Below are 12,269 nucleotides of genomic sequence, written 5' to 3' on the forward strand. Positions count from 1 at the left end.
AAATTTTGAAGTAAAATGTATGTATTTGGACAGTATAGCCATTTTTTTTCTAGTTATAAATTTAGAAACACAGGATATCCTATGCTTTGTAGAAATCTTAGTAGTTATGAAGTTGCTGGAAAACTGGCTTAAATCCACAGCTTCTAGGTAACAAATAGTTCTCACTTTGTTTTTCCACGTATAAGGGAATATAATTTCTGCCATCTGTTCCAATGATTAATTTTTTTTGTAGTAACTTCAGCTGTTGTCTGGAGCAACTTTGGTTACAGCTTTAAAAACTCCCTGATCAGACTTGCCAGTAATGTATTGTAGATTTTAATATCCTTGTTTTATTTATGGAACCCACCACTTTTCTATAGTGTTTTTTAATGCCTACAAGAAGAAACTGATAGCTGTACATCAGAAAAGGCAACTAGAACACAATTTCTTGCTTAGGACAGAACAAAATCCATAAAGAATAATCTTTTTACTTCTTGGGTCGCATATTTTTCCTTCAGAAGATTTTTTTGGTTTTTTTATAACTAATGAATTTTTGTGTGTTAGTCTTTGACAGTTTATTCTGAGCTGTTTAAAGGTCTGAATTTTTAAGAAGAACATGTTTGTTCCATTACTTTGGTTTGCCTAATGTGAATATCTGAAAAGGTACACAAGAGGTGTTTTCATGGCATAAAGTGCTCAGTGAAAAAATTGTCTTCAAACACTCTTTTCCCTTTTTTATCCTGATGCCCTGTACTGTGGCATGAGGCTGAAAACAAATCCTCAGCACTGCTGAAAAATTGTTTGTGGCACCACACTGTGAGGTTGGATATGAAACCAAAAAACTTGCAGATGAACTGTTTGTAGTGTGAAACCATAGCCTAGAAATCACTTGTCACTCTAGACACTGCAGATCTTCCTGTTCCAGAATTTGGAAAATCATCCTGCTCTGTTTATTCCACTCCTATGAGTCAGTTAAACCATAGTGTTCAAACTCCTCATACAGCACCCTTACAGAGCTGTGGTTCACCAGATCTGCTTTTTCATTATGATGACATTGTTCAGATCTAATAAAAATGTGGAGGCATTTCAGGCAGCCAAATATTGTCATTCCCTTCTGTAACTGTTCTTTAAGGCTGAGGGTGTAGATTCATTCCTCCAAAAGGATACAGGCTGTATCTGATCAGAATCTGGCAATTAACTACTTCTGCGTGAAAAAACTGCAGTGTGATTTTTGTATTGTAAATTGTGGGTTTGTTGTTTTTCTGTCTGCTAGCTGTGGGGGAAACTGGAATGAGAAAAGTGATAGTTTTTACTAACAGGGTAAAGACATTTGTGATCAGAAGCAGGACTTGGACAGTCACATTTCTCCAATACAGGAGGAAAAATTGCATACCATGGCATCCTGTGCTAGAAGGAAACCTGTTATGTCTGTAGTTCTCCTGGTAAATTCAAACTTGATTAACTATTTCTGGAGAGTCATCTGCTGTCAAATGCTTCCAATGGGAGCCAAAACACATGAGGAATTACACAGCACTTCTGTCAAAAGATAATACATGGGGCACTAATTGGTCTATAGCAGTGACAATCATAACCTTGTCAAAAAATAGCCTTTGTTTAAGCAGGATTAAGTAAGAGCATATGAATGTGTCTGCCCATAAACATTATCCACTATCAGCAGCGTTCATAGGCAGACATTCAGAGAAATCATAAATCTTGACTTTTTGTTCTCCATTCAACATGATTGATAATTTAACTTAGATTGTACTGAATTCCATCCTAGTACAGAACAGGCTAGACTGCAAACCACAACTACTTGTGGGTCTACAGCTAGTCAAATAATAATTACTTGGCAGGTAGGAAATGCTAATTTCCCAGCACTGATTTTCTTCTCAAGTGGACATATGATCTTACCTTTTTCTATTCAAGAGAGACACTTTGATTCTACCCATAGTCCCAAGGATGTTTTGATAACAAAAGTCAAATATTACATTGTATCATTGTTACAAGTTAGAAAATTTCTTAGGTTTTTATTTATGTGGATTGATAGGGTGGCTGGGATAAGATTGTTCTTTAGGAGAAAGCTGACATAAATCCATGAAATAATATTTTAAGATATGACAAAATCATTATTCAAGCTGATGACATATTAGCAATTATTTTAGCAGTTCTTTGATCTACCTATGAGAAATAATCTAGTATGTTTAACTACAATTTTATGTACTGTTGATACTTATGCTATAAACAAGGAATTTCATGTAGGTCACTCAACTGTTTGGTTGTGAAATTGTTTACTTAACATACTGATGTCATTAAATTATTATTCCAGGTCACTGGGTGATCACACTGGGTAATCACTGGGTAATTTTTAAAAGGAGGAATCATCCTTTCATGGAATCAGTTTCTAATTTAGCCCCCGAGTTCCTTTAGATCCATTCCAGAGCTATTTTAAGCAAAATACACAAGGCTGCAAGTGTGTTTGTGTTGCTTCTTCTTCTCTGTGTGAAATTCATGGAATCATAGAATGGTTTGGGTTGGAAGCAACTTAAAAAAATCATCTAATTCCAACAACCCTACCATGGGCAGGGATGTCATCCACTAGACCAGGTTGTTCAGAGCACCATCCAGCCTGGCCTTGAACACTTGCAGGGATGGGGGTTTGCAGCTTCTCTGGGCAGCCTCTTCCAGTGCCTCACCACACTCACAGTAAAGAAGTTATTCTTAATATCCAATATGATTCTACTCTCCTTCAGTTTAAAGCCACTTGTCCTTTGTCTACATGCTCTTGTAAAAAGCCCCTCTCCAACTTTCAGTATTCAGTATTCATTCAAATATGAATAACTTGTTTTGGCAATGCAGTTTCTGGATTCTGACCTGAAGCCTTCTGAAAGCATAAGAAGGGCAGTCAGCTCTCTTGATATTGCATAACAAAAATGGGATAGGAACTGGCCTGAAGTGCACGTGTTTCCTTTGACCTGTAGCCACAGTGCTTCAGGTTAGTCTTCTTAAATAAAAATTGCCTTAACAAGCAAGATGTGACAGGCCAGTGCAGAGCTGGAGTGAACTATCAAATCCCTGTGGCAGTGATTAAGATCAGGGCTAGAACTCACTCCCTGTGTCTTGCTTATTTAGCCAGGTGTACCTACACTGAGCTCCTCAAGGTGTGGGTTAGACATCTGCAATAGTGATGTTTGTTACTGGCTTACTAGGTAGAGCTGAACAGTACATGGGATTAATATAGTCTTGACTGATGGTTCATAAACTCTTCATGGAATTCATTCTCTTATTTGTAACAAATGTAACGGGAACAAGAATTGAAATGTCTAATTTGATTAATACTAGGTGAAAATCATAGTGTGCTAGCTAAAGGGTGAGTATGAATTCAGTTTCACAGTAGTTCAGGTTCAGTGGTAAGACAAGTTTCCCATTCTTTTTCCTCCCCTCCATCTCAGCTGGCCCTTTTCTGCCCCCACTTGCTCATTCCCACGCCCTATCCCCTCCAAAGCAAATGTTATTTGTAATCCAAATCAGTTCAGTGATCCAGTTTAGATTGCAGTTCCACAAACAGTTGTGTTGACACAACTGTGGAGGTGGTACAATATGGGGAGGCAGGAATGAGTGGTTAGGGACTGAGTATTGTGAAATGATAGCTTGAAAGCGATACCTGGAAATGAAAGACTTTTTGCATTAGACCTATGAAACCATTATCGTAATTATAAATCAACAAATCAGAACATAAATTTCAGTTGAGAAAGTCAACAAAATAAATCACCTTGTATTCATACAAACCCTAAACCTGGGATGTTCTGGTAATCTGCCTTTTTCTGCCTTTTTTTCTGTCAAGCTGAAGCAGTAGCTGAATGTTCAACTGTCCTGAATTATAAAATGGGTTGCACATGTTGTTTTTTTCCTCTCCAGACCACCCCCCCCTGCCTTTTCCCCCTCCCCCCCAGTGAGTTTATTTTTCATTTTTAATGTTGTTGAACTCTGTCATTCTACTGCTCATCTAATTCCTCATTCAGTTTTATAGTTAGGCAGTAATTAGAAACTATCACTGGGGAAAAGGTATGTTGCAGTTATTTGATGTGATCCAGCCTCATAAAAATATAAACTGTCCAAAAGTAGCTGTAAGAGAATTGCAAAGGACCCGTTTTCACTCAAATTCAAAATAAAATGTTAAACCCTGTATCTTGGAACAAGTGCTACTTCTCATAACCGCTTCCAAGAGATGTACGTAGGGTTTACAATGGAGAAAAGTGGGAGAAGGTTTTCTTTGCTGAAAGAGCTGAAATGAAGGAAACTCAGAAGAAAGCACCATAAAGCCAGCAGCTGTGTAACAGGTATGACAGGTCCTTCCCACATCCCAGTGCTTCCCCGGACGAAGCTCTCCCCTTGGGAGGTTTGTAGGTGCACACGTGTGTTGGGCAGAAGCTGATGTAACACTGAGGTAAATGTCCCTGGTTCCTTGTCGGAGTCCAGGGCATCTCTCTGATCGCCCTGGAGGGTCTGGGACCCCGGCAGAGGGGTCTGGGACCCGAGCAGGAGGTTTGGAACTTGTACAGGGGGGTTTGGAGTCTATACAGGGGGGTTGGAAACCCTGGCACAGAGCCCAGGAGGAATTACAAGTCTCAAGAGTGTGAAATGAGTGGTAATTAGTTTATCACAGGGTGAAAAAGTAGAATTTGGGGTTTTTTAGAATGGAGGCTGAAGAGCCAAGATGGAAGAATCAGGGCGTGGACCTGTTCTTCCTTTTTGTTCCTGCCCTCCATCTTCTGCAGTGCTGGGTCACAAGGGATTGGTTTAGAGCAGATGTGACCTGTCTAGCATAGGTAGTAGGCATTGGTAATTAGTTGTAAATAATAGACCTGTGACATGCAGTATAAGAAGTCAAAACCCTCCCAGTCCGGAGAGTCGCCACGAGTTCTCTGCTGCAGCAGGAACCTTGGCGGAGCACAGAAAGAACTATGAGATAAGAAAAAATAAACAACCTTGGAAAACCTGAGATGATAACTCCTGACTCTTCTGCTTCTGGTGCGAGGTGTTTCAGAGGGCAAAAGACACTTTACCACCAAGTCTCAGGGAGAAGAGCCCGAGAGTTCCTCGGCCTCCTTTGCCCCGCAGCAGGAGCCGGGGTGGGACGGGCGGGGAAGGGCAGTGGGCCGGGGGGTGCTCCCCTGCCCTTCCGAAACTGCCCGACCCCGCTGTAAAAGCTGTGGTCTGTCCTTCAGAAAGCCTCCCAGCAAGAACACTAAACTATGTCTTCAAGGTGGGAAAAAAACTCAAACAACTGATTGGCTCTCAACTTATTTATTTTTTCTTAACTGCTTTACTTATTCATAAAATAAGGCAGAAGGGGGCAAAATACTTATCTTCCCCTTGGGGACTAACATCCCAAAGAAACCCATGAGATTAAAGGGAAAGGTGAGGCATGAGTGACCCACATATCAAACCCGAGGTTTTAAAATCAGAAAATCAGTGGGAGGAGAAAGGCTTGAATGAAAATATATTTGCAATAACTTTTGTCCAGAATGTTTTCTGTGATTTTTCTCACAATAGAGCAGATGCCCCTCCTCTCACAGGAGGTAAGACGAGGTCTTAAAAATTTATTTTACATTTCTATTTCCATTGTGGTATGTTTATTGGTTGCAGTAATTTCATGATTGCTTTTCAGTGGCTTGGAGGCATAGAGTATGCTTGATTTCTATATCAATATCACAACAAATTGCATCCAGCAAACGGTGAAATCAGCTAGGATTTTTCATCGCAACTTCTCTCCTAACCCATGGCAAACGCATTCTGGCAGATCTATTGTATGACATTATCCTCCCTCAACCCATCACTCTGTGACCTGACCCTTGGCCTCTGGTGGCCCCAAGGGCTTGGAGAAGCTCCCTGCCCCTACCCAGCTCCTGTCCTGGTGCTGTCAGAGCACAGCTCCCTCCAGCCCTGCCCTGGTGGCCCCACGCAGCTGGGGTAGGGATGCCCTACACACCTATTACCTAAGCCTAAAGGTGAGAGAGATGTCTCCAGGGTTTTATTACTTGTCAGGATCCCAGCCATGGACTTTTTGGCTATTACTTTGCACTGTGCACAGAAGTTCTGCGTGTTTCACAAATTTCACGGGCTATGTGTTCAAGGCTTTGTCTGTTCCATCTCAGTTTGTCTCACACTCTTACCTAAAAAGAGGCCATGCAACAAAAATGGTGTGATTGATGAGGGTGCAGAACCTTCTTCTGAATCAGAAAAAATAATGGGAAGTTCAAATGGGAACTGCAAAGTCAGCTCTTACAGATTTGCAAATTCAGGACCCAGGCAAAGAGATGAATAGACAATAAAATTAGGAAACAAATAACAACTTTCTGTTCTGGATAAAAATTCCAAAATACTTGTTAGACTTTAAGAGCTCTTGATATTTGTGGATTTCATAGTCATGACTAAACTTGTTTTCAAGGTTTTTTGCACAGCTGGGTTTCCATATCATAGAAAACAGGTGTTCCTGGTTCTCCAGTCTCTAAAGACAGAGGCTGGTGAACAATTTTCCTTCTGACAATATTTTCCTCTCAAGCTGCTTGCTTCCATTCCCTTGCTGATATTTATCTCCTCAGCTCTGCCAGTTGAGTGCTTGATAAGATTTTACTCAATAGGATCAACAAAAAGTTCTAAGCTGAGAAAAAATGCTCCAGAAAGCAAAAAAAAAAAAAAAAAAAAAAAAAAAAAAAAAAGGGTCTTTTCAACACAGATTATTTCACTAATCTAATTTAGAGCATGGCATTGAACACACATTGTCCTGCAACACAGGCACAACTAAGGAGGTGATAGATTGTGGTACAAGGAGGGAATGAATAACTGGGGTGAGAAAGGACTGAAATGTATTAAATTGGTTTTGTCACCAGAGAAAATTAAGTCTGGAACTGCACTACAGCCCTTGTCTGAGTAGGGCTGGACAATATGAAGATTAAAAAATACTGATAGCAGCCAGGAGCTCATCCATATGAGCATCCCACAGGACATGCTGCAGAAGGAAATTCAAACAAAGTGCAGGTAAAACAAGGCTCCTAGGGTTGAGGATATTTTGGTTACAAAATTATGATATGTCTATCCTTCAACTGCAAATCATTCTTTTATTTTTCTAGTGGAAAACTAGAACAAGGGTTTTTAAAGTGCTCTTTGTGCACCTAGGTTGACTTTGCAAGAAATTTATGAGAAAGTCTCACAGGAATAAGAACTGAGAACAACTGTGAGATTTTGAAACTTTACAGGGAAAGTATTACCTTGGCTTGGACAAGAAGTTTTGTTTGGTATGTGTAGGTGTGTGCTCTTGATGCATTAGCAGACTCCTCTAAGTCTATGGTGTTTTCAGCTCAGGTGCTGATTAAAAGCTTAGACCTTTATGATTTCTTTGTAAACAGTCAAGGCAGTTTAAGGTGTCTACACCTGCCATGTGGTTTGATGGTGGAACCATCAGTGCAGGTGTTGTGAGCAATCTTGGAAGGGTTTCCCAGGAACTGCTCTAGTCGGGCTGCTCTCCGTGTGGGTGCCTGTGGCAAGGCAGGGGAAAACACTCCTGAGCTATCCCTGATATCAGCTGAGCTCAGGGGGCAAAGACATTCTGCTGAGGATTGGTAAGAAATCTCAGAGTGCCTAATGGTAAGCCCCATTTAGAGCCAGAAATGTTCACCTCTTAGCACCTTACAAACCAAATTAGCTGATATAACTTCTGTGCTTCCCCTGTTTCTCCTTCCTGGATTACACTCAAGTGAGACATTATGGGATCAGGCTCTCATCAGAGTTTAGGAAATTAGCATACTGAATGCTAGGCTTAAACTCAAAATTTTCCAAGTGTATCTGAAATGATTTTAAGTAAACCAGAAAAAAAGAATTTTTTTAAAAAAATAATAGTGATACTATTATTAGCTTTGCCAATGGTAAAGTACATTCATTTCTCAACACTTACTCTGAGCAACCACGGCCTCTAATAGACCACAAAATTGTCAACTGCTAGCTGAAAAGGAGATTAAAATGCATACTGATTTGCAGTAATTTATTATCAGTCCTTCTAGGAAAAAGCACAGAATACTTCTGTAGCTAATAAAGTTATACTGAAATGGGATTCCATGGGATTCTGCTATCGTTCAAATAATATTATACACGCTCTTAATAACCTTGCACTGTTAATAACCTTCTACTGTTAATCTTCCTATAATATGAAACTGCAAATTAAGAAGTCTTTTCATGTACGGGGGCAGAACTTCATTTAAAGACCTTGATGGTGTAAGAAACAGACTGAAATAAATCCATATTGCAAACAGTCAGCTAATGGATGTGAAGATAAAGAAGGACTTGTGGACACAGAAGCAGTGCAATGTCAAATTTATATTTTGCACTGCTTCTTACAGAAACTATTCCTATTAAAAGCAGGAATGTAGCAATACATGAGTGCTTTGTGTGAACCAAGAAATGTTAATGGTAAAAATGATCAATCAGGCTGAAAAAGTAAAATTTCTTTATATTTGTTCAGACAGAAAATTAAGATTAACAGACTCTAAATAATCCCATATTCAACTTTGGAAATCTACTAGCTTGGCAATACTAAATAGCTTATTCACTTCTTATTTTTATATCAAGTTACAAGCCAAGGCTTAGGTTGATTTTATAAACATTGCTTTTTCTTATCTTAATTTACTATTTGTGCTTATCATGGTTTAACTTTGATTAAATTAAAATCAAACCATGGTATTGATGACTTTCATTCTAAGTTATTCCTGTAACATTTTCTTATGTACTCCTAAGAGGAGCAGTCTGTTTTATTTTGATAGAGTAATTGAAATTCACTGGAATAATACAGATTACTCTTTAACATATCCAGTTGGTGTACCCCTGCCACAGTCTGGACAGATCACCACACTGGCAAAAACATTTTTCTGGCAGCAATCCTTTCATAAACATAAAAGGCTTTCTTTTATTATTTTTCAGGGATTTGGGCTGTTAATACAAATAGAGCCCCACCCTGGTTTTGAAACACAAGCATGATTTACAGCCAGGTGATTAAAAATTTATTTTTCATTATTCCATAGTTAATAAAAAATTGAATTTCCTCCTGCAAACTCTGCTGGTCTTGTGCCTCTAGCTCATCTTAGCCCCAACGCTACTGCCAGTGTTTTCATGGGATGTTACTGTAGTCCTCAATGCAGGTGTTCCCAGGCTGCCACCACGGAGCAGGGCTGTGGAAAGAGGACAGTCACACCCCTCCGCAGGCCACTCTGCCCTCTGGCCAGGCAGCCCTCACTGCACGGTCTGGAGGAGAGTTTGTGCTAAATAAGAGGATCAAGGATCAGCTCCTGCTGCTGCAGCCAGGAGATGCTCGTTCCCACGCTGGCCAGGCACAGCTCCTCCAGCAGGACGGGGTCTGTGCCATGGGGCATACTGTCCTGTGATCCTGCCACGGCCTGGACATCCAAGAGATCATTACCCCTGCTCACCTGGGGATTCCTTTCAGAGAAAGAGGAGCCAGCAACGTCGATGGTCAGGAGTCCAATGTTCACGTTCAATTTATGGACATTTTTATTGAACTTATTGATGGCCCTTTCTGTCCCCAGCCCAGCACACTCCCTCTGCTCTGCCCAGGCACAAGGTGTGTTCACAGCAGCAAGGGGACTGGGATGTGGCTTGGATTGTGACTGTTCATATCTGGGGATATATGAAACATGGAATTATAGAATCATAAAGGTTGGAAAAGGCCTCTAGGATCATTGAGTGCAACTCTTCACAGCCTAAAAAACTACAGATCTCCCAGCCAGGAGGGGAAATACAGGAAGAACATTCAGACAGGGAATGAGTCAAAGCTGAAGAGTGAACAGCTGAACAGAGAAAAATGTCCAAATCTGGTTGCAAATCTTGGAAAGTGTGTCATGAATTTGGCAGAGAACTTAAAATGTGGGTTCCTGCTTTCATTTTTCTCTGAGTGTCCATGTTATAACACCTGGAGACTACTTGGTGATTGCTAGTGGCAAACAATTGCAGCAGAAGTGAACAGGAATTGTATTTTGACTTTATGAAACCCTGAACTCACCCAGTTCTCCGAAAAATCCAGCTGAAAGGCATGTTACATGGGGGAAACAGAATTAGAGGATATTTTTCTTTTTTTTTGGTGTTTTCACTCACAACATGCAAGAGAAATATAACAACCCACCAGGGTGTCAGGAAGATAAATTCATTAATATTTGTAGAGAACTAGAGAACTACAATGAGAGTACTATGGGAAAGCCCATGAGAAAATGAGTGATTCTCTATTCAGTGCTGCATTTGGATGGAGAGCAGTAAATAATGGACAGGGCACACGTTGAGAGGTGAATCTATAAAGAAATATTGAACAACTATCCATTCATTGTGCTCTGTTCATCTTTTCCTGATCCTGCTCTCTGCGCCTCCCATGAAGTTTGTTGAGTTTAATCTCATTTGATTTAGTTTATAAAATAGGATGTCTAGTCTGTGCTTCCTGTGTAGTCAGTGAAAAGCAGGTACCTTAGGAAGCAATCCATCACACTGCCTCTGACATCTGAGCTAAAATGAGGTGATCACTGTCTGGGGTGTCTATCTCTTTTCCTGGACACACACTGATGGAGTGCAGAGAAACAATTTGGCTTAGTCCTCCAGAGCTGGGATGACTTCAGTGTTTAGATTAATCCCTCCCTAAATCTCAATCTGAGCGGAACAGTGTGCCATCCCAAAACAAGTAAATCATTTTAACAGCCTTGTTTTCCTTCTGCTTTTCTGTGAATCGTGATCTGTTTTGCACTGCAAAGTAAAGCTGCTGAAATTTGCATTAGATTGTCACTGACAAGATGCTTCAAAGACGCTATTTGTGGGGTAGCCAGAGTGATGGTGTGACACCTGATTAGGTGCAGAACAGCTGGTTTTGTTTCCACTGGACTGACTAGAGAAGAATCCATCCCTTTCTTTATGTCACTGTATGTAGAAGGTTTCTTCATAGTACACAAAACTGAAAAAATGGAGTGATTTTGAAAGAAGCTATTTTACATTAGGAAACAAGTATCTTTTCTTATCCTGGGCAAACTATTTTAATCATTCATATAGCCAATCTGACCTTTGTATTATGCCAGGATGAGGAATGACACATAGTGCACAACCATGTTAGCAAATCAAACATGGATGATGATTACATTTTATTTTGTGATTGAATGTGTATTTAATTTTAAACCCCAGACAAAGGAGAAAAATAAAAGCTCAAAGGAAACATAGCTGGTTGCAATTAGATGGAGGGAGAGGTTTTCAGGCATATTTTTTAAGAAATTAATTTATTATATTTCTGTTACTAAAATGGGTCTGTAAGAGCTTACCTCTGCATTACAAGGACCAGGTTCCTATGAGCTTCTGAGGAGAGGGCTTCTTGAAATGGTGAGTAACTAGCTTAGGTTTAACTAATTTTTGGTTTTCATGAAAACCTTTGTGAGCTCAAATCCAGTTGTATTTTATTTGTTATGCATTCTTTTCATTTTCCAGGATTGCTGTTGCAAGACATCTTTTGTAAGTGAAATTCATGACCATATTTTTTGATGGTTAAAAACTTATTTTGAAAGAGCATTCTGTAGGAAAATGCAGAGTAAGAGGTTAATTAACAGAAAGCTCAACAATCAATCATCTTCAATTAAAATTTGGCTATAGTTAATGCAGTTACAACTCTGTGTCAGCCTCTTCACTCCAGGGACAAGTCAAATACATAATGCAAATCCACCCTACTTCTCTTCATAACATTAATATTCATTCTATAAAATTTTCATGGTAGGTGAAGTTCTGCATTTTATTTTCTGACAGCAACTCAAAATAGAAGCTCTATGCTGGTCCTTTCATTTGTTTTCTTTATTTTCTCGTATACACACTCGTTTCTTGTATCCCCAATGTGGCAACTACTTTGCCACATGCTTACACTAAGGCCTGCTGCATCCTATAATCAGTATTGAAAACAAGCTAATAAATCAAAGAGCTGACCAAATGAGAAAATATGGCTTTAGAGGCCACCTAAATAAAAGTCAAGGTGGCTTACAAATGCTATCTCAGGTATTAATAAGAATAAAGGTGGAATTGCTAAGAAGGTAAATTCCTTACTTTTATCTGTTGCTAAGACATTGCTGGTTTTAGACTTCTGCAGTGACCTGCAGGAAGTGATCATTTGTTGACTGGTAACCAAAACAGAACTGCAATGGACTGATTTACAAAGTTTCCACTTTCAGTAGTTTAAAAGTTCTATTGGAGGTTGGCGTAGAGCTATGTTAGAA

This window comes from Prinia subflava, chromosome 3, assembly GCF_021018805.1.
Source record: "Prinia subflava isolate CZ2003 ecotype Zambia chromosome 3, Cam_Psub_1.2, whole genome shotgun sequence".
Classification (NCBI taxonomy): Eukaryota; Metazoa; Chordata; class Aves; order Passeriformes; family Cisticolidae; genus Prinia; species Prinia subflava.